This window comes from Hemicordylus capensis, chromosome 1 (assembly GCF_027244095.1).
Source record: "Hemicordylus capensis ecotype Gifberg chromosome 1, rHemCap1.1.pri, whole genome shotgun sequence".
Lineage (NCBI taxonomy): Eukaryota > Metazoa > Chordata > Lepidosauria > Squamata > Cordylidae > Hemicordylus > Hemicordylus capensis.
This window is the reverse complement of record NC_069657.1, coordinates 61,526,981-61,546,856: the sequence shown is the minus strand read 5'-3', so window position 1 is coordinate 61,546,856 and position 19,876 is coordinate 61,526,981. Positions and strand designations below refer to the sequence as shown.

The 19,876-nt window shown below is 41.4% G+C and overlaps 1 protein-coding gene across 4 annotated transcripts in view; it reads right to left on the bottom strand.

Annotated features, from left to right (window-relative positions):
* Nucleotides 1–19,876, bottom strand: part of NOVA1 (NOVA alternative splicing regulator 1) — a 232,960-nt gene that overhangs the window by 3,465 nt on the left and 209,619 nt on the right. The gene's annotated exons all lie outside the window — the stretch shown is intronic.

The window sequence follows — 19,876 nt, the reverse complement described above, 5'->3', positions numbered from 1 at the left end:
AAAAATCATCCCTTTTCTGTACAGTGAAAGTATAGAATCAATGCAGATGTCAGCCACATAAATTATTATAGTGTAGAATGAATATCTATCTCCAAAATAAAAGATTGAAATCAACAGAATATTAGCGAAGAAATATCAAAGTGTGCCCCTGCATTCTTTTTAACGGTATATTTCTCATGTTCAGCCTGATTAGCCAACCCATGACTGCATTTGTCTCAAATACTCCTTTGGTCATATAGGTGTATAATGAACAAAAATATACAGTCTGAATCTATCTATGCAAATTAACAGCAGGTTAAACAAAATACCTTAGTAAGTAAGCAATATACCCACTGGGGGAGGGGGAAAGTGTCAGAACAATACAGCTAATACATTATGTCACAAAATTAATTTTTCATTACAACATTCTGAACAGTAGAAAAAATGTTTTTGACAATAAAGCACATTAGACATTTTAAGAGAATATAGTGCAACAAGAGAAGGGTTGTTTGAAGGAAAAACAATTACATGATTTCTCCTATGTTAGTAGATTTATAGGAATATCGGGATGCCTTTTATTATTAACACTGAAGCTATAAGCAAGAGATAGAATTTTACTGATTTCAGTAAAATTACACTTGAATAACAAATGTTTAATGCAGCAATTCTAGGACACAATTCCATGTACACTTATCTGGAAATAAGCGCCACTGTCTGCTCTTCTGCACAGACTTACGAGGGCAGAAGAAGAGCTCTGCTCCTGCAAGGTGCCACTAAACTAACTGCTGATGAGACCTGGCTTGTAGGACAGATGGTGTGGGATGGGGGAAGAAGTTTTCACATCTCTTCCCTTGCCATAAAATACCTTTTTTGCATCTAGGAATATGTCTGTGAGGGCATAGGTCCATAAGTGCTCACAAACATATTCCTGGATATGAAAAGGGCTTTTGTGGAGTGGGGAGAGAAGCAAAAACATTGCTTTCTCCTCTGCCCATACTATGCTGTGAGCCAAACTTTGCCTGCAGTTAGTTCACTGGCTGCTTGTAAGAACGGAGCTCTTGCTCCACCCTCATAAGTCTGTGCAACACATTAACCACTGAATACAGTGACATTTGCTCCTGACTAAGAGAGCACAAGATACTGCAAATGTCACATCAGTCTCAGACATGTTTTTTAATTCAGCATGGTAGGTCTTTGGATGTTGTCTTTAATTTTTGTTTCTAATCAAATTTATTTCTAATTCTTGTATCTATCAAAGGAGACAATATTTAAATTGATACTTTCCACAGACAGACCTATGTGATACACTATATACCAATATACAGCCATCATCCAAGATATTCCATTTTAGCCCAAGAAACAATAAAGTGCACACACACACCACTCCAGTTAGCCATTCTTGATTAAGACCCATTGGATCGCACCCGCAGTGCCACTAGTACATGAGCACTAGCAGAAGTCATTTTCTCTGCTTTCTCTACCTTACTGCAGACCCCAGAGTTCCCTAAGAGCTATTCCTAAGGGAGCACATTCTTAGCCTCTCTGTAGGATGTGGTGTAGGTAGCTAAAACTGGAGGGGTGAATCCCCAGGAAAAAACCCTTCACCAAGCAGAGCTCCATTTGCATTAGTTGTTTCCCCCCAGTTCCCTGGGAATACCTCCTCCCCCCACAGCCACTCATGTCACATCCTGCACTATTGCCGAGAGTCTCTCAACTCATAGGAGCAACCTTGGAGGCTGCACGGGGGTTGCTGTGATGAGGAGAAAATGATAAATATTGCTTGGATTAGGACGATTGCACCAGTATCACCATGGATGCTACCTATTGAGAGTAACAAGACTTAAAGTTAACCATGACTAATTTGGTGCATTAGTTTCAATGGGGTTTGTCCACAACTAATGTTAGTTGAATCATAGCCACTCGTTATTCCAACATTTTCAGCTTCTATTTTAAACCAATTCTTGTTCTGTTTTATAAGTTTTCTTCCTTGCTACAAACATAGTTAACCCCAACAGTTAACTATTCTTGTCTACTACATTTCCAATAGAATGATTAAATGCATTAAATATGACAATTTCTATTTACTTGAAACAACATTGTTGACATGTAAAGAATAGTCTTTCACATGTTTGCATAAAGTTTAATCCTCATCCTGAATCATGGGGTAAATTCATAAATGTAGCATAACCATGCAAACCCCTGTACTCCCACTATATGCTTCCAGAACACTGTTACCTGCACTTGGCCGCTATGCAACTCACCAATTTTGCTATTTCCATTATTAATAAAAATATGAGACAGGGTAGAAAACCACGTCAAACTTCATGGACTTTCTCCACTGGGATAATTTCTAATCCAGCCCAATGTTATACCAATTGGGAAGAAAACCACCACAAACTATGTAGACTTTTTCCATTGGGGTAGGGGTGTGCATGGAACCAGCTTGGCCAGTTTGGTTCGAATCTGGAACGGATTCAAACCAACCTGGTCGGGTCCAGTTCTGGCCAAACTGGTTTTGGTTCGGCCCACCCATCGAACTGGGCCAAACTGGTACATGGACCAGTTTGGGGTTATACTTGTAAAGGGGTATCTGGCAAGAATTCCCTTTTAAAAGAGGCACTTTGTTTCAGTTTCAGTTTGTTTCAGTCTCCATGCATGGCCGCTTCTCTTCCACTTAGCTTTACAAGTACTTCTTGGCCAGCTTCTGCTGGCCTCACCCACCAATGCTGTCATTGGCTAGCCTTGTACTCTGCAAGTTTAACTGCTTTTCTACCGGGCTCTGGCTACTTCAATCCCTCCTCTCCACCAGGCTTCCTCTTTACCTTTCAAGGATCTAACTTTCGCTGGATGACTGAGGAGAAAGAGGAAGCAGCCCAGCAGTGGTGCCAGTAGCAGCAGCAGCTGTGGTATACAAGGAGATGGAGGGGGGTGGAGACTGGGCACAAATATATTGCAGATCAGGGCAGGCAGGGGTATGATCTGGTGGAGCAGCTGCTTCCGCTTCTATCCCTGCTGTGAGCTCGTTGGTGGCTGGCTTGGCAGTGCAGCAGGGGTGCCACAGCAGCTGCTGGGCAGAATTGTTTTTCTTAGAGTTCACAATGTGCTCAGGGGCTGTGGGATACTGAAGGCTAAGTAACTGCTAAGGGCAAATGTATTCCCTACTAGGAACTGGCCTTTTTGGTGTTGAAAGGGGGGAAGAGCTATATGGAACTGGAAATGGAGAGTGGTTTGCATAAAAACAATTCAATGCAAAAATAATTGATTTCTTCTTTTTGCTGGCTGGCGGCTGGCAGGGGCTTATGCTGCCTCAAGGGGCAAGGGGATCCCGCCCGCCTACCACTTCCCCACCTTGCCAAAGGAGATTTCAGGTGCTGCAGCTGCTTCTCTCGGGGCTCTGCAGTGAAATCCCCTAGGGACAGTCCTGCACTCAATGGTGCTTTGGAGACAGGAGAATCCCTCCGGGCTGCCTGTGGTAGCACAGTCGAAATAGTGCTACCACGTCCTGCCACAGGCAGAGTTTATAGTCAAAGATGCTTCCTTAATGCTTATCTAATTTGCTCTCCGTGTCCCTAATCTATTTGCATTTCACACAGTGGAAAAACAGGTGGCTGTATCCACCACTCAACCACAAAGAACCTCCACCCACCACCACCAGGCTTGAATAAATTGTTTCTCACTCAAGCTACCTCATGCTTACCTCTTGTAAGCAAAAAAATAGTGTGGTACATACTGCCTCAGAACCTGGAAGTTCCATCTCACCATCATGACTGGTAGCCATTAATAGACTTGTCCTCCATGAATATACGTAGTCCCCTTTTAAAGCTATCTAGGCTAGTGGCCATCCTGTGCCTGAATTCTAGAAATAAATTATACACATGTGGAAAGAAGCGTTTCCCCACATCTGATGTTGTGAAGTGCTACTAGGATTACTACAATGAAAACTGGTTACCCTATCTTTTGGCTACAGAACTAATTTGAAATATATGGTTTATTTTACAATCTGCACCTTTCATTTTTGTTATGTCTGATGAGTAACTGAAAGGGGCAAAGCAGCTAATCAGATGGCAGAGGTTCTCCTGAGTTACCTTATGGGCCAACAGTTGGCAAATATGAGGAAGTAAGGCTCAGGTGTAATTATGATTGCATCTGACCCTGGGGGTGGGATGAGGGGCGGGCAATTTGTAGCTGGAAACATCCAGAGTTGTGAGAGAGCATAAGGGACACCAACAGAGGGCATTTCTGTGGGAATTGTTGCTACCTTTGTGAAGGTTTTGTTATTTCATTGGTTTTATGTGGAACTAGAGCAGTTATCAATTAATTTCAAAAGTTATTAAATAAATCTGGAAGGCCACATAGTACCCAATTCTGTCTTACAATAAGGCCCAATGATACAGAGGAGGAAAGATGGAGGTGGGAAGAAAGAGAAGCGGTTCAGGTATCTGCTATTTCATATTATTGCTTAATGAAGCAGTAGCTCTTCCCTTCTGAGTCCTTGATTGGCAGGGAGGTTTAAATGCTTCATCTGTGGAACATCAGCCTATTCTGTAACTTTTAAAAGGGTGGGGGAAGTCAAGTCAACCCAAATGCAGAAAACATGTGCATTGCAGTTTGTGTATTTTTAACAGTGCCTGTAAAAAACAAATAATAAATGTTTTGTTACAGTTTATTTTGAAAAAAAAATGCATTTCTGGTGCATGAATAATCACTGGCTTTTCTTACACTAGTGTAAGGGGAAAAAATAGAAATGGTGTTTGAGTTTGGATAAAATATAGTCTACTTGAATGTGTGCTATGGGAAAATGAAGTGGTGGAAATCCCTTTCCATTAACTTCTCACTTTTCCTTCTATGAAATTGGTATTTTGTTGTGCTTCCTGGGAGGGAACAGAGGTAAGACAGAACAGAGGACAGAGATAAGACAGAAAAGGAAAAGTTAATGTAGCATTCCTATCTATAACTATATCTTTATGCACAAATCTTACAAATGCTTTCAAAATATTGAATTTGTCAAGTTACCCTCGACGAGGGGATGCACTGGACAGCCCACTTCAACCCAGGTCACAAGGCACTGAGTGGCATTCGCTGGCATGCATCTGAGTGGATCCAGCCTGAGAGTCGCATGATCACCAAGCCTTCCTCTGTATTCCCATTCACCATAACAGCCCTCCAGCCCAACACCATTGCAAATTAACCTACTCTGACCTGCACTCATCTGTAAAGTGACCAGTGGCAACCTTAACAAAGTCAGTTAGAAGTAGATGAAAAAGGGCCCCAAGCATAGCCAATCAGCTGAGACACAAATAATACCTACTTGACCCCAAAATGTGACCAAAATATCCCCCATTGAGTCAAGGGACAGGCAAGAGGGTGCCTTCCCACAAAGCAACTGAGAAGGAATGGAACTGGCTGCTTATGCAGGTGCTCCTGGGCTCTGATTGGTCCACCCGCAACACGTAATGGGGGACAAAAATGGCAGCCCGTGTGCTTGCTTCTTGGGTCGGGCACACAACTCCGCCCCACCGTTCACCCACAACACATAACAGGGGACAAAAATGGTGGCTCCTGTGCTTGCTTCTTGGGTTGGGCATGCAACTCCACCCCTTGCTTGCCCGTTATCACTACTGAAGCTGAAAAGGGGGTGAAGAGTAGCTTTGCGGGGGGCATGAATAGGTAAATTTCAATACTGCATATACCTTGTGGTCGAGATACAGTTCGGACTGGTTCGGAGCCTAATCAAAGCCCAGTCCTTCACCCTCCTTTGGGCATACCTCCTATGAGATTGGCCCACATAAGGGATACCCACACTTTAGTTCAGTTCCTCATTGCAGTTTTGTAATTATTTAACAAAGTGGCTCTAGTTTCTTCCAATTAACCGTGATCTGTCATTATTTGGGTCTGGGTTCGCAAAAAACAAACTTAAGATCATGCATGAATTCTAGTTGAATTAATACCTGTATGCAAGCCATACTGAATGCACTCTACCCACCCCCCCGTGGGGAGCTGAAGATTTTTTAGCAGAAGCTTACCTTTTTAACAGCCACGCCTAAACACAAATGGCATCATCTAGCAAAGGCCCAAAACCTAATAAATGCTGTCTTTTGTTCAAAGGAAAGTGGCCGAGTGAAAAAGTATAAACCGAATTTCACAAATCTAAAGGCAAGATTTATGTAAAACTGAGATAAATATTCCAGCACAATGCAGATACAGGCTTGGTTTGCAAAATATATGCTGAAGCCAAAATATCTAGTGACAAAAAAGGGGAAGGGGGTGAAAGCTGGACTACCTGAAGAGGGACTTATCAACCAGAAGTCATGAATCTGTTGTACATATTCTTAGGAGCAGAAACTCTGATCCATCTGGCTTGTGAAGTATGCTGTTACAAACCAAGACTGACAGAGAGAAGAAACTGGAACTGATGGAAAGACAATGTTCAAAGCCAAAATAAATTAAACTTCTTCATTAACTGTTCTGCTTGCAGTACAGATGAACAATTCCATGAACTCTGTGCAAACTATAAATGGTTACATTGGAAACAGAGGCGTAACTAGGGAAAATAGCGCCTAGGGCAAGCACTGAAATTGCGCCCCTGTTCAAACAGGAATGATGGGACTTGTAGTCAACAATATCTGGAAATCCTTATTAAAAGGAACACTGTACCATCTAGACATGGTTGTTGATCAAAACCTGAAAACATGAGCCATCTTTGTAAAAGACTTAGAACAACAGTCAGGAGTTCTGCAAGGATTCCAAGTGTCATTTTCTCTGTCTCATCTCATTCTTTTTAAAAAACATGACTTTGTCCTAGAGGATCACCTGCCCAAATAGCCACTAGCAAAATAGGGGAAGAAGAAGAAGGTGGTGGTGGGGTCTATAAACCAGTGAATGATTCCTGCCAGCCTTTGTCTTATGATGACTGTTGGCTCATGATGGGGTATATGTGCATTCACCACACTATTGCTTACTTTGACACCAAGAGGGTAGAATGGGCCAAGATGAGATTTTAAAATGGGCCCCCAGCCCCTCAAAGTCCAGGGCCTCCACACATCCCAGGCCCCCAAGGATTTAAGTCTGATATTTCAAAATAAGTATGCTGCCTGGAAATACATTTCACTGAATACACACATGCACACTTCACAGTATATAGTGATATACATTGAGTACTATATATTTGTGCTACTTTTAATGCCTAGAACACACTAGCAACGCTAATTATTAAAATGGCCCCCTCGCTGCAGATTAGCAAAGGAGACTTTCAACCATGCAGGGTGAGCCTGTTTGTTTTCTCAGAATTCTGAACAAATTCAGTAAAGTTTGATTCCAGGAGGTTTTTCACACGAGGCTTTTAAAGCGCTTTAACACACATCTCCTCTGGAATGGAGGTGCTGCATTCACATGTTGGCCAGATATACCCTGAAGTCCCTGTAAGTTATTGGAGAGCAGTTCACACACAAGAAAAATAAAATAAAATAAAAGCACAACACATGCTTCACAGTTCTCACTCAGACCTTCTGGGTTGCAAAACAACTTGAACATAAGTGCATTTATAAATGAATGAAAGAAAGAATGAATAAATAAATATTTGTTCCAGAAGTTTTTGTAATTTTCTGACATGAAACAAGCCACTTATAGGCCTTAGATAGTTTTTGTTTTTAAAGCCAGCACATTTTTCAGTCTGTTTTAAATTAAATATTCAGAGACTTCTCAGTCTTGCCCCAACACCCATATCAAAGCCCTATGGCAAGCAGATCTCTATATACGGGGGTAACCACAAAACGGAATTCACAGCCTACCTTGCAAAAGCTGTGCTGGATGGTCTGGTGTGCTGCAGGGAGGGTCTGCTGCAGGGAGCTCTGCCAGCCTCTTTCCTGGCTTGCTGGGGCCTGCCAAGTTCAGGCTTCAGGGAGGCCTACTCGGAGGCCTCTCTGGAAGCCCCGCCCACCCATCGATCAGCTGAGAGGCAGGGAGAGAAGAGCTCTGCAGTTTGCAGGCTGCTCCAATCCTAGGCCTCGCCGATCCTAGGCTGGAGCTGGAGGCAAGTGGCTGAGGAGCCCTGGGGCTGGGCAGGTGGGCAATGGGGTGGGGGTGGCAGGAACTGGTGTGGCGCCCCCACCTCAGTGGCGCCTAGGGCACGTGCCCTGCCTGCCCCCCCCCCCAATTCCGCCTATGACTGGAAAGTATATGCAGATACCACTGAGCTGGCACAGCAAAAATTATGCTTTTGAGTTTTTGGAATCAATGCTGTTGTACATGCAGAGGTCATGTCAGGTATTTGTGGGTCTTCCTATCATATCCCTTATTACTGATGAAAGCACAGATATTTCTGTATCCAAAATGTTTATATCGTACTTCAAGTTCAGAGATGCAACATCTGCTGCAGTGGACCAGACAGTATTTGGTGGGATTATTGACCTGACTTCTTGCAATGCAGAAGCTATTACAGCTGCTGTAAAAGATTTTTATACTCTGAACAGGGTAGACATGATGAAAATGGTGATGTTTGCTTCAGACGGTGCTTCTGTTATGCTAGGGGGAAGACAATGGTGTTGCCACATAACTGAAGCAGTGCATTCCACATTGGCTCATCACAAAGATCTAGGGTTGGTTGGTGAGTGGAAAAAAGTACCAATGATGAAGGAAACAGACACACTTTTAAAGGCCAGTTATTCATACAAATCCATAGTTTGAAAAGGACAGTTTGAGGAAATTGAAAAAGTTGCAGAAAATGAGACTGTATCATTGAAATCTCTGAATGAGGTGAGGAGGCTTTCTAGATATTTTTGCTGTAAATGCTTTGATGCACAATTATGAGATTGCTTTTAAATACTTTGAACATGAAGTCTTAGAAAATGACCCATTTGCAAAGTACTGCCTGATGAAGCTCTCTAACCCTAATTATCATATCACTCTTGCAGCATTGAATGATGTATTATATGAATTCGCTGAACTGTATAAACATTTCCAGAAAAGCTCTCTAACAACAGTTGAAGCTATATAGCTAGCAAGGGCAAAATTCCATAAGATAAGAGTGCAATATCTTGCAGAAACACTGTTTTGGAGTGACACTGTGAAAAATCCTATTGCATAAAACACAAGAAAAGAAGGGTTTAGTGGTGGATCTGTTCTACACTTCATATCCCTACTGTGACTGTGAGACCATCTGACCATAAGATTTCCAGAAAATGAACTAAAAGAACGGAAAGCATTTGATTTCCTCTCTTTTTCACCACAGCAAATCAGTTACGAGTATGGCACTGAAAATATCAGCAAGCTAGTGGACAAATACAGAAACATCTTGGATGTTAGTCAAGTGCATTCCTCTTCTGAAAACACCAAGGGGGAGAAGGAGTTCATTCTGAACCAATACTATGTATATAAATTCATAATTGCAGAGAAATGTGAAGCAAAGTGGTTGAAAAATTCCCAGGACACTGTGACTTTCACTATACAATATCTGGAATAAACATGTGTCATTTCTCAACTGGTGGATATATGTGCAACTTTTCAGGCTTCAAGTGCTGATTGTGAGCATGGTTTCAGCCTTATGAATAACATCCAAACCAACACATGAAACAGACTGAAGGAAAAGAACTTGGATATGCTAATGAGGATCAAATTTCACATTTCAAGTAGTGGTACATCAGACCTTTAGAAAATATATAAATACTGGAACTGCAATAAAGACAAGAGAAAATGTTTGACAAGCAGGGGCAGCAAATATCTGCACCATCATCCAACCTCTTAACTCTGCCAGGGTCTCATAGTCGTTAAAAGAGTATTTACTTTTAGCAATGCTAGCTAGCCCAAAGCATTTTCAATGAGTCACATAGTGTACTGCTTCTACACACCCTCCACAAGTCAAAACAAAAGAATACTTGATCTCTCACATGCAGCTTAAGTTGTGGGTTGGGCTAGATGACCTTCGAGACCACTGAATTACCATGATTCATAGTGCATACCTTGTTTTTAGTTTTAAATAGCCTTGGTTTATGATTATCTTATTTTTAGACTCATGGTCTTCTTTAGATTTAAATATTTCTGCTCTGCTTCTGCCTTGTTTTTAGATCCACAGTGGTTTGATATGGTTGTTTGAGTAATCAATACAATTCAATTCATTCCATGCACGTCTACTCTGAAGTAAGTCTCATTGAGTTCAATGGGGTTTACTCCTAGTCAGGTAAGTGGGTATAGGATTGTAACCAAAAGCACTAAATTAAAAATATTATCCTTAAGTGTGAAGTGGAAAAAGTTAAAATACAATTTTATGAATAGAATGTAATTGTAAAATACACTTATCTCCTTCTTCCATATTTATGGTGTGTGCATATGTTATCTTTAGTGGCACATAATAATGCACATATGTGCACACTGCTTTGATAATGCTTCCCAAAACAAAACTCATTCCACTCACTGATTAAAAAAATTAGAGGTTAGATGATGGTCAGGAATGGCAGTAGATGATCTCAACCGGTCTATCACTGTCTCAATAAAAACATCATATGTGAACATGCAGGAGCAGCATGTGAAACTATCAGACACATCCAAGAGGAAACCTTTATACTTGTGGTCACAGAAGATATTTTTCACATCATCCTCGCAGAACACTCATGAGGAAATCCTTCGACCTAATGAAACTGAAAACATATCTTGGCATGCTAGTCATGGATAGTGTGTTTCATGACAATCATGAAACACTGCAGGGACTGTGGGAAGCACATTCAGGGCACCCTACTTCTGTGCAATGGTGAGCCTGCAAGGATTTGAGTCCATTGCAAGTTATGTAACTTATATTCATAGTAGTAGTATGTAGGTTCACTGATAAAGTCACTTTTTAAAAAACATTTTATATCCTGCTCTTCATCCAAGGAGCCTAGCATCAGTTTCTCCTCACAACAACCCTGTGAAGTAGGTTAGGCTGAGAGAGAAATGACTGGCCCAGAGTCACCCAGCTAGTATCATGGCGGAATGGGGATTTGAGCTTGGGTCTCCCCAGTCCTAGTCGGGCACTCTACCCACTACAGACAGGAGAGAAGAGTGATTGATTAGTCGGCACCCATTAAGAGATTTTTGGATCTTGTTTTTGCAGCAGCACATATCCCACATAGCAACTGATGGATGTCTGAGGGTGCGGTCTGTTCTGGCAATACATACCAAGCAAACCAAACAACTACAGTTTGAAAATGTGTTGGTGTTGGTGTTGTAATGCAGAAACATCCTATCTGTTGACAGGAGTTGTTTACCTTGGGAATGAAGCTGGAGAACCACAACAAAGACAAGTAGAACTGAATGTCTACTGCAACCTGTGCAGCCATAGACCAACATCTGAAGAAATGTAGTGGCGAATAACTATTTTTTACCAGTGCGCAGCAGGGAAATGAAATGATTATCAAGCCAGAGGTTGCTGGTTCAAATGCCCACTAGTATGTTTTGCAGACTATGGGAAACACCTATATCGGGCAGCAGCGATATAGGAAGATGCTGAAAGGCATAATCTCATACTGCATAGGAGGAGGCAATGGTAAACACCTCCTGTATTCTACCAAAGACAACCACAGGGCTCTGTGGTCACCAGGAATCAAAATCGACTCGAGGGCACACTTTACTAGAGCTGGCAGAGGCTCTTCTGAGCATCGAGTTGACCTATGTAGGCACTATAAACCCTCAACAAACCAGATATATCCACAGAGTGCAACTACAGTCTGCTTTAATGGACAGAGGGTGATGGTATGATATGTACAAAAGAAGGTCAAGGCTATACATTTGTTAGCAAACATAAACCATAATATGATGTTGAAAGGGGAGCAGAAGACGACATGCAGTATTTTGCATTCCAATGTGATGCAAATAAATAAATAAATTTTGCATTCAAAGAGAGGGGTTGGAAATCTAGACCACCTGGTAGGAATGTGTAGGTGCCAACAGAAGTCCCGTAGGTAGCGATTGATATTTCCCCCCAACATGATGGATATTGCTATCATTGCCAATCCATTGTCTGGTTGTTAAATCATTCAAACCGGGAATAGTAGTCTGCAAGGATGAAGTCAATGTTTGGTCCTTTCCAGGCTGGGGAACAGCTCAGAAATACCCATATAAGATTAAGACTGCTGGATGTCCAGCATATCAACCAGCAGAAAAAAACAGCATGGACTGAGCTGAACTATCATCCTCGAAGTACTGTGGAATGTGGTATACTACAGCATTTAAAGCTAGATGTTATTTCATTTGCCCAAGGAAAGCTGACAGGAAACCAAATAAAAGATCTGATAGTTACAGGAAGCTGGTTTGTAGAATGAACTTGACCAGTTACCAGTCCTGTAATAATTGCCTTTATGTCAGTCACACTGTGAGGTCATTCACACAATCTTGAACCGTGTTCTGACCAGGTTTGGGAGCTGTGTGTGATCCCAATTTTCAGTTGTGTGGAAACAAGGGAGGAAGAAAACCTGGGTAGCTTTTCCTCCTACCTTGCTTCCACACAACCAAAAACTGGGAGCACACACTGCTCCCAAACTTGGGTAGAACACGGTTCAAGATTGTGTGAATGATCTCTGTGTTTCTTTCACCTGAACACTGAGATGTTGAGATTTGGCTCCTCATTACTCTTGGATTTGAAATGTTCGTTTTTCTTAGCTAGTAACTTATGTTCTCAGTGAGGTGTGTGGGTGCACAGGATGCCATGCTTGGAGTGGGTCACTACTGCACTCCTCTGAAGCAAACTATACAATTTTTGAAGGTTCTGTGGTCTGGAAAATTTAGCACCTAATGTAACCCATGGGACGACTCTGGAATAAGGAGTTATATTTGGGACTTGATGGTTCAGGATAAGGTTAACTTAAATGTTAAGCTAAAGAAACAAGACTTTGAATATGTTGTGAATGAATAGTAAAAAAAAAACCCCAAGGTGGCTATGGAAATATTTATATCTAGTCCAGATATAGCAGTCTATATACAAAAAAAGAAAAAGAAAAAAGGTTTCTCCACATGGATCTGATTAACTAGTTGCACAGAAGTCAGCTACGGGGGAAATTCCCCACATTCAGCAATCAGCAGTGTATGCTAAGCACAGCTACTCTGGAGTGTCTTGCTACTCCACTAGGAGTACTGTGAAAAGCTTCTGTTGGTAGTGGTTAGTGCAGATTTGTGGAAAGGAGAGTATTTTCACCACCACCCTATCCATTATTTAACAAGTCTCCAAAACTGTGGTCAGCTCTATATACTTGGCAGGCACATTTCACTTCTGTTCCCCTATAACGTAATGTGTGAGTACAGAAACACCTGATAAGGTATTGTACATGAATAAGCATGTTTTGCATGACCTTCTCTCCACTGTTGGAGGAACAGTTACCACCTTACACAATATTTATAGGTGCGGCAGAAGAGAGGGGCATATGCCATCTGTTCTACCACTTAATTACTGCTAATCTGGTAAGTGCATGAACTGGGCCTGTGAGAAGTCTTTTTCAGGTGGAGAAGGGTGTTGAGACTGTAGCCCCCACAGAAAGACATGTCTGCTGTGAACTGCCAGTTTGTTAATATAATGTTGGCCCACAGAGTAATGAACTGGATGCAGAACTAGTACATTTGTGGTAGCACAAGAAGTTAGCTTAGTTAGGCTTAAAATGGGGATTGTATAAAAGAGCTATTGTGGTATAGTGCTGTTGCAAAAAAGTTTCCATTGGAATAAATGAGGTGTTCGGCAAATGCACAACTATTGAACAACTGCAAGCATGCTTGCAGTAGCGCAACACTACCTTGGAATGCAAGCTTCAGAGTTAGTACAAAAGTTTTGTACTACCTTAACGTCTTCCTGCAAGCAGTTTATTGCACCGGATGTCAACCTTTAACATGATATAAAAATATTGGATGGGATCCAGGGAGCCCCTTGAATAAGCAGAAGTCACACACAGAGAATCTTCAATTTCCTTCACCAGCTATGGCCCTTCACAAAATCCATGTCATTTTGGAGGGTGACTCGGCCCTCAGGAACAGCTTTACAGAGAGCAGGGAATGTAGCAGGAAGCAGATAAAAAGCCCTATTTTGCAATCACAAGTCTCACACTTCTCTAGATCTAACCTTTGAAATGAAATCAAAACTACTACTATTACTAAGACTTTAGGAGAAATATCTGACCAAAATGCAAGGAACATATCGATTAGTGAATTTATATGCTAATAGATCTCATGGAAAAACAACAGAATATGAAGATGGTGTTGCTGACCACGCAAATGGTGCCCGTGCAAGAATGCTGGCTCCATGTATGGGTCCTTGCACAAGCATTGCCCCAGCGGGAAGATGCATGGGGCAGTGGAGAGCAGGCAAGGAGTTGCTCTCTTCTTTCTTAAAGCTTCCACTCACCACTTAGTTCACAACCTCAGTTTGTACACATCCTTACAACAAATCCATGCTGTCAACCATGAATGAAAATGTGCTTATAAGTGTGGTTGTCCTGTGGTTACAGGAGTGAGAAAGATTCCTAGGCTTTACACAACAGGAAGAGGAAACAGAGCTGCTGGGACCTGCCTCCACCCACTCCTTGTAAGAACAGCATCCGAGTTGCTAGATACTCTGAGTGGGGAATTGAACTAGAAGACCTCCAAGATCCTTACATCTTTATGATGCTATAATTCTCAGAGGACATTGTCAAATGGTGGCTATTGTTAAATGACACTAGGTACTTTGGAGACATATTTAGAGAACAGTATATTTTGTGTCCTAAGGCTTTCATAGAATGTGAGGCTTTGGAGGTGACAGGACTCTCATTTAGGGGCACAGAAACTGAGGGGTGAGAAAGCAAAATCTTCATTGGATGGGACAAAGAAAACATGGACACAGGTTCTATAAAAACTATATGGAATTTTGCTTGAGATTGTTTTTAGTGTAACATACCTGCTTCTGACACATAGATAATTTATTCCAGAAGTGAGCAATAATGGAATTTTTGTTGGCTTCTTTCATAATGTGCAACTAAGTGCTGTGTAAAAAGACCTAAAACTCTGGTAATGTAATGATATAATAATGTAAGCAAACATAAATAAAGTATGAACCTGCAACAAAATATTGCAGTACAGTATATCACCGGTGTGCATGTGTTACTTAAGCCTACAAAGCTGAGCAGGGTAGAAAAAAACAAAGTTAGCAAAGAGGGAAATCCCTACTCTAGCTTGGCCTTTACGTCATATGCAATCCGCCCCCCACCCCAGGCTTTCTGGGCTTTTTGTTGGGTGGGGAGGGGGGTGGCACAGTGATGTTCAGTCCCTTTCGAACATCATCCAGCCCCAAATTTTCAAGGTGAAAATTTGGCCAGTTTAATTTTTCATTAATATTTACTCAGGTTATAGGGAGGGCAAGGGATAGTAGAATAGATTATATCTAATAGTGAATGTTGTTTATTATGTGAATGTATACATACAATGAGCAACAGATTAACATATTCAGTGCACAACCTCCCCCTACATTCCTCAGGGCAATTCACACACATACAGTTGTCTTTATGTAATTGAGGGAGCAGTTAACACCCACACAAAGAGCTTAAATGTGTCAAACCCTCCTCCCCACAGAAACACAAAGCTGTGAAATGACTGGTGAGAAAGCACGAGTTTGACATCTTTTCCCCTCAGAAGCAGAACAGGTTGTGACTGCCTTGAGTATTCTTCATACTGAGAAAGTTCCTGCTCTTTTCATTCAAGCCAGGCACAGCTTATGAACTCTCCTCCGGGGGGAGGGGGCGGCGGGCGGCTTCTTTGAGGTAAAGGGAGCTGGTGCTGTGTGCCACCCAGCAGCCCCTGTGGTGGGGAATCGCCTCCACCACTCACCTGGCCGCTGGCGGGGTCTTGCCTCCGCAGGAGCCAGGTGAGTGGCGGAGGTGATTCCCCGCTGTAGGGGCTGCTGGGTGGCACACAGCACCAGCTCCCTTTACCTCAAAGAAGCCGCCCGCGTCCGTCCCCCCCGAGCCGTGCTGATTGGTGCCCTCTGAATTTTCATACTTTCCATGCTATTGAGTTATATTGAGGCAGTTTGGGGGGGAGCCCTCTAGGTATTATGATGTTCTGATTGTGCGTCAATAAGGATCCTTGCGGAAACAGACAATTTTGGACCAGCAACAAAATGTTGCACTACAGCCTGGTGTACATGTGTTATCTGAGCCTACTTTTTAAATAGGGGGTGGGACACTGGTTAATGTTCAATAGTCAATAATTAATGTTAAGAAACATGGCTCTTCAGTTTTGTGTAATTATCTGAAGCTCCAGTGTTTCCATAAAACTAGGGAAACGTGTGGAAATTCCCTCAGAACTTGCCTATCAACATGTGCGAGGACAACACTTTTAAAACACTAAGAGTTTAACTGTGTCAAACTGCTTCCCCTTCAGAATCAGATCAGGGTTACCTGACTGGTGAGGGAGCCACAGAGTGCCCATGTTTTATTCTGTGGAGATAATACTAGACAGCTTTCCCTCCTGACCAGAGAGAGTTGTTCAAGCTGAGAATTCTCCCTCTCTTTTTGCTCAAGTCCTCCTTCACCCTCCGGTTCTCTGAGTTCCATTAGCTCCCCCCACTCTTAACTGAGCTTGCACACATTCTGTCCCATTGACTAACATGGGGCCAGTTTGAGGGTTGTCGTTGCGTGTTTTTTTGCCCCCTTAGGCTTTTTTCTTCAAATCTTTGTGAAATCAACATATCTGAGTGTCACCCCAAGTCTGCTGGTACCTCTCACTTTCCCCCAGGCACTCCAGTTCTCCATCCATATAGACTGTAACATTTTCAGTTCTTTTGCAAATAACAGATTAACTGCTTCTGGACAACTTCTGCAGGATGCTTCTTTTCAGGAACAGCTTCTCCATGCCACTAGCACTTTTGTGGAGGAAGTCAATTTTAAACATAAAGAAGTAAATGTTGAGCTATTCACAACACTACAGCTAGATAATATGTATTTGGTATTTTTAAAATATGCATTGTATATTGTACACATGTCCAAATAGATTCACCTATCTTGGGTATTATAAACATGCTCTGGCTAGAAAACAGGAAAATACCACTGTGTTGATGCATACTTTTAATATTATTTCCATCTTTCATTTGTTTTTATTCTGTAGTCTAAAAGCATTATGTACTTCACACATTAATGTTTCATAAGTTTCAAATTACGTTTGCAGGAGATCTGATGCATTCTGAATAGCTTCATTTATGTGTTTCAATTTTTAATAATAATAAATGCAACTGTCTGCATTTATTATACAATATATAAATTGGAATTTATTTATTTTAGTTTATTGGAAGAATAAAACATTTCCTTCCTTCTGGCAGACCAGTATATAGCCATTACAGCTGCGGTAGCAAGATTCTGTGTGACAGCTTGTAAACTGAGACAGGGGCAATTGACTAATTGTATATGAGACCCCTCTATGTGCTGATGTTTTATTACCTGCCTCTGTTGTTGTGATCTCATTATGTTTTATTCTGATTTTTACTTTTATCATTAATTGCTAACGGCTGGTCACTGACCATAATGAAAATTTATTCATTCTTGATTAGCTTGTTTTGGGTTATGAAACCTCCACATAAAGGCATAAAAGAACTGGTATATCCCCAGATAAATGGTTTAGTATATGTTCTGGCAAAGAAAGATATATTTGTATGCCTTTAATGTAGACGTGCTCAACTTTGGCCCTCCTGCAGCAGTTGGCTTGGAACTGCCATTGGCTATTGGCCACTGCGCCTGGGAATTATGGGAGTTGTAGTCCAAAAACAGCTGGGGGCCCAAAGTTGAACAGGCCTGCTTTAATGCATCATTATAACAGAAGTCTAATAAAATTTAATTAGTTAAATGCTGTGGATTGGATCCTAACTTACCACTCCATGGTGGAGCTCTATCCAGTCACATAAGGAGAGTTGCATTCCAGGAAGCAGTACTTATACGAACACAACCTTCCTTCCATGATAAGAGCTCTGTTCAAGGAACAATACTTCAAACCCAATCTATCAATTTCTAGTAATTATAGGTTGCAGAGCAGATTTAAATGGGTTGTATGTCCCTTGCTAACTGAGCAAAGAGGCACCTTTTTAAAGTGGTGATTCTCTTCATAGAGCAGGGGAAGAGCAACTGGTCCTATCCATTCCCAGCACAGTATCTCTCCAGTGGCTGTTCCTGGTGCCTATCTTATGTTTCTTTTTTAGACTGTGAGCCATTTGGGGAAAGAGAGCCATTTTATTTATTTATTTCTATGTAAACCACTTTGGGAACTTTTGTTGAAAACCAGTATATAAATATTTGTTGTATCTGTATGTGGTCAAATATGTTTTGTATTCTGTAACTGGATATTCTGTTCCATATTCCATGGACAAAAAAAAAAAAAAGCAAAAAAAAAAGCAAAAAAAAAAAAAAAGCTCAACATACCTTTTTTTCTTTCCTGTTTGGGGGAAATTGGTGTTTTTCTGAGATCCATCTTTACCTCTTACTGCCACTATCCAGCTATGGGCTCTTTTCTAAAGAGTACATTTTCTATCAACGGCTAAGAAAAAAAATGTGGAGTTACAAGACAGGTATTTCATGTCACATGTCTTCCCTTAATCTTCAGAGAGATCAATCTATTAGCTTTATGGCTGCTGTGTGGTACCAGTGGCACAAAGTATTTCTAAAAGATATGCTCTAGTTCAACCAAAAGTAATTGAGCTGAATGAAGAGATAACAGCAAGGGATTATATAATCTATGCCTATTCAAGAAGATAATTAAAAGAAGTTGTTTGTTTTCAAACTTTTATGATTTTATGGTGGGGGAGAGATGTAAACTACCTCCGCAAATTTTGAGGGAGGAGGAAGCAAACTTGTGTCATTTCAGAGTATGTTGAAGAATAAATGCACTGATTTATTCAAATACATCTAGACATTTTTTTTAAAAATACTATGTTTTAAAAATAATAATTGCAAATAATTTGGGGGGAAATTAACATTTTAGGTTAGGATACAGTTAGGATGTTTGAGTATTCAGCTCCTATCAACTTTGCCAAGAAAGTAACAAAAAACATCTTGAAGACAAAACATTAGGGATGTGCGAATCGATTTGGATACAAATCGATTTGTACCCGTATCTAGCTGATTCAGGTGATTCGGAGACAAAACGAATCACCCCTGTGGTCCATTGGCTAGATTCGGGTACAAATCTAGCTCCCCAGCTCCCGCCGGCTCCGTCTCAGAGCCGGCAATCGTGTGGGCAGCCGATCCAGCCACCCAGGGCTCCCTCCCCGCTCGTGAGCAGGGAGAGTGGGCTTAGCCCGCTATTCCCACTCACTTCCCCAAACCGGTTCTCACGGATCGTGAGACCCGGTCCATTGAGGTCATTCACACAATTGAAAACTGTGTTCTCCCCAAGTTTAGGAGCTGTGTGTACTCCCAATTTTTGATTGTGTGGAAGCAAGGTTAGAGGAAAACCTGGGTAGGAGTGATTGTGCGGGAGCAAGGTAGGAGAAAAAGCTACCCAGGTTTTCCTCTAACCTTGCTTCCACACAATCAAAAATTGGGAGTACACACAGCTCCCAAACCTGGGTAGAACACAGTTTTCGATTGTGTGAATTACCTCATTGTCTCCCCACCCACAAATTTATCCCCAGGGGGATACTCTAGGAGCATCAATACTTTTAACATAGTTTTATGCTAAATTGCTCTATCACCATTATATTATTAGGTGTTCTTGAAAAGTGTAGAGTCCACAAAAACTAAGGATTAATTGAATTGTTTTGTATAAACTTTTTGTAGTATATAATACATAACCAGTTTGCTTTGTTTTCTGGTTCACTCTCATTTGAAGAGACCAATTTTGCACAAACTAGGTGCTAATTTTAGAACAGGGCACAGGAAGACAATAGAAAAACTCTATACTTTCTCAAATAAAGATAATAAAGATCAGAATA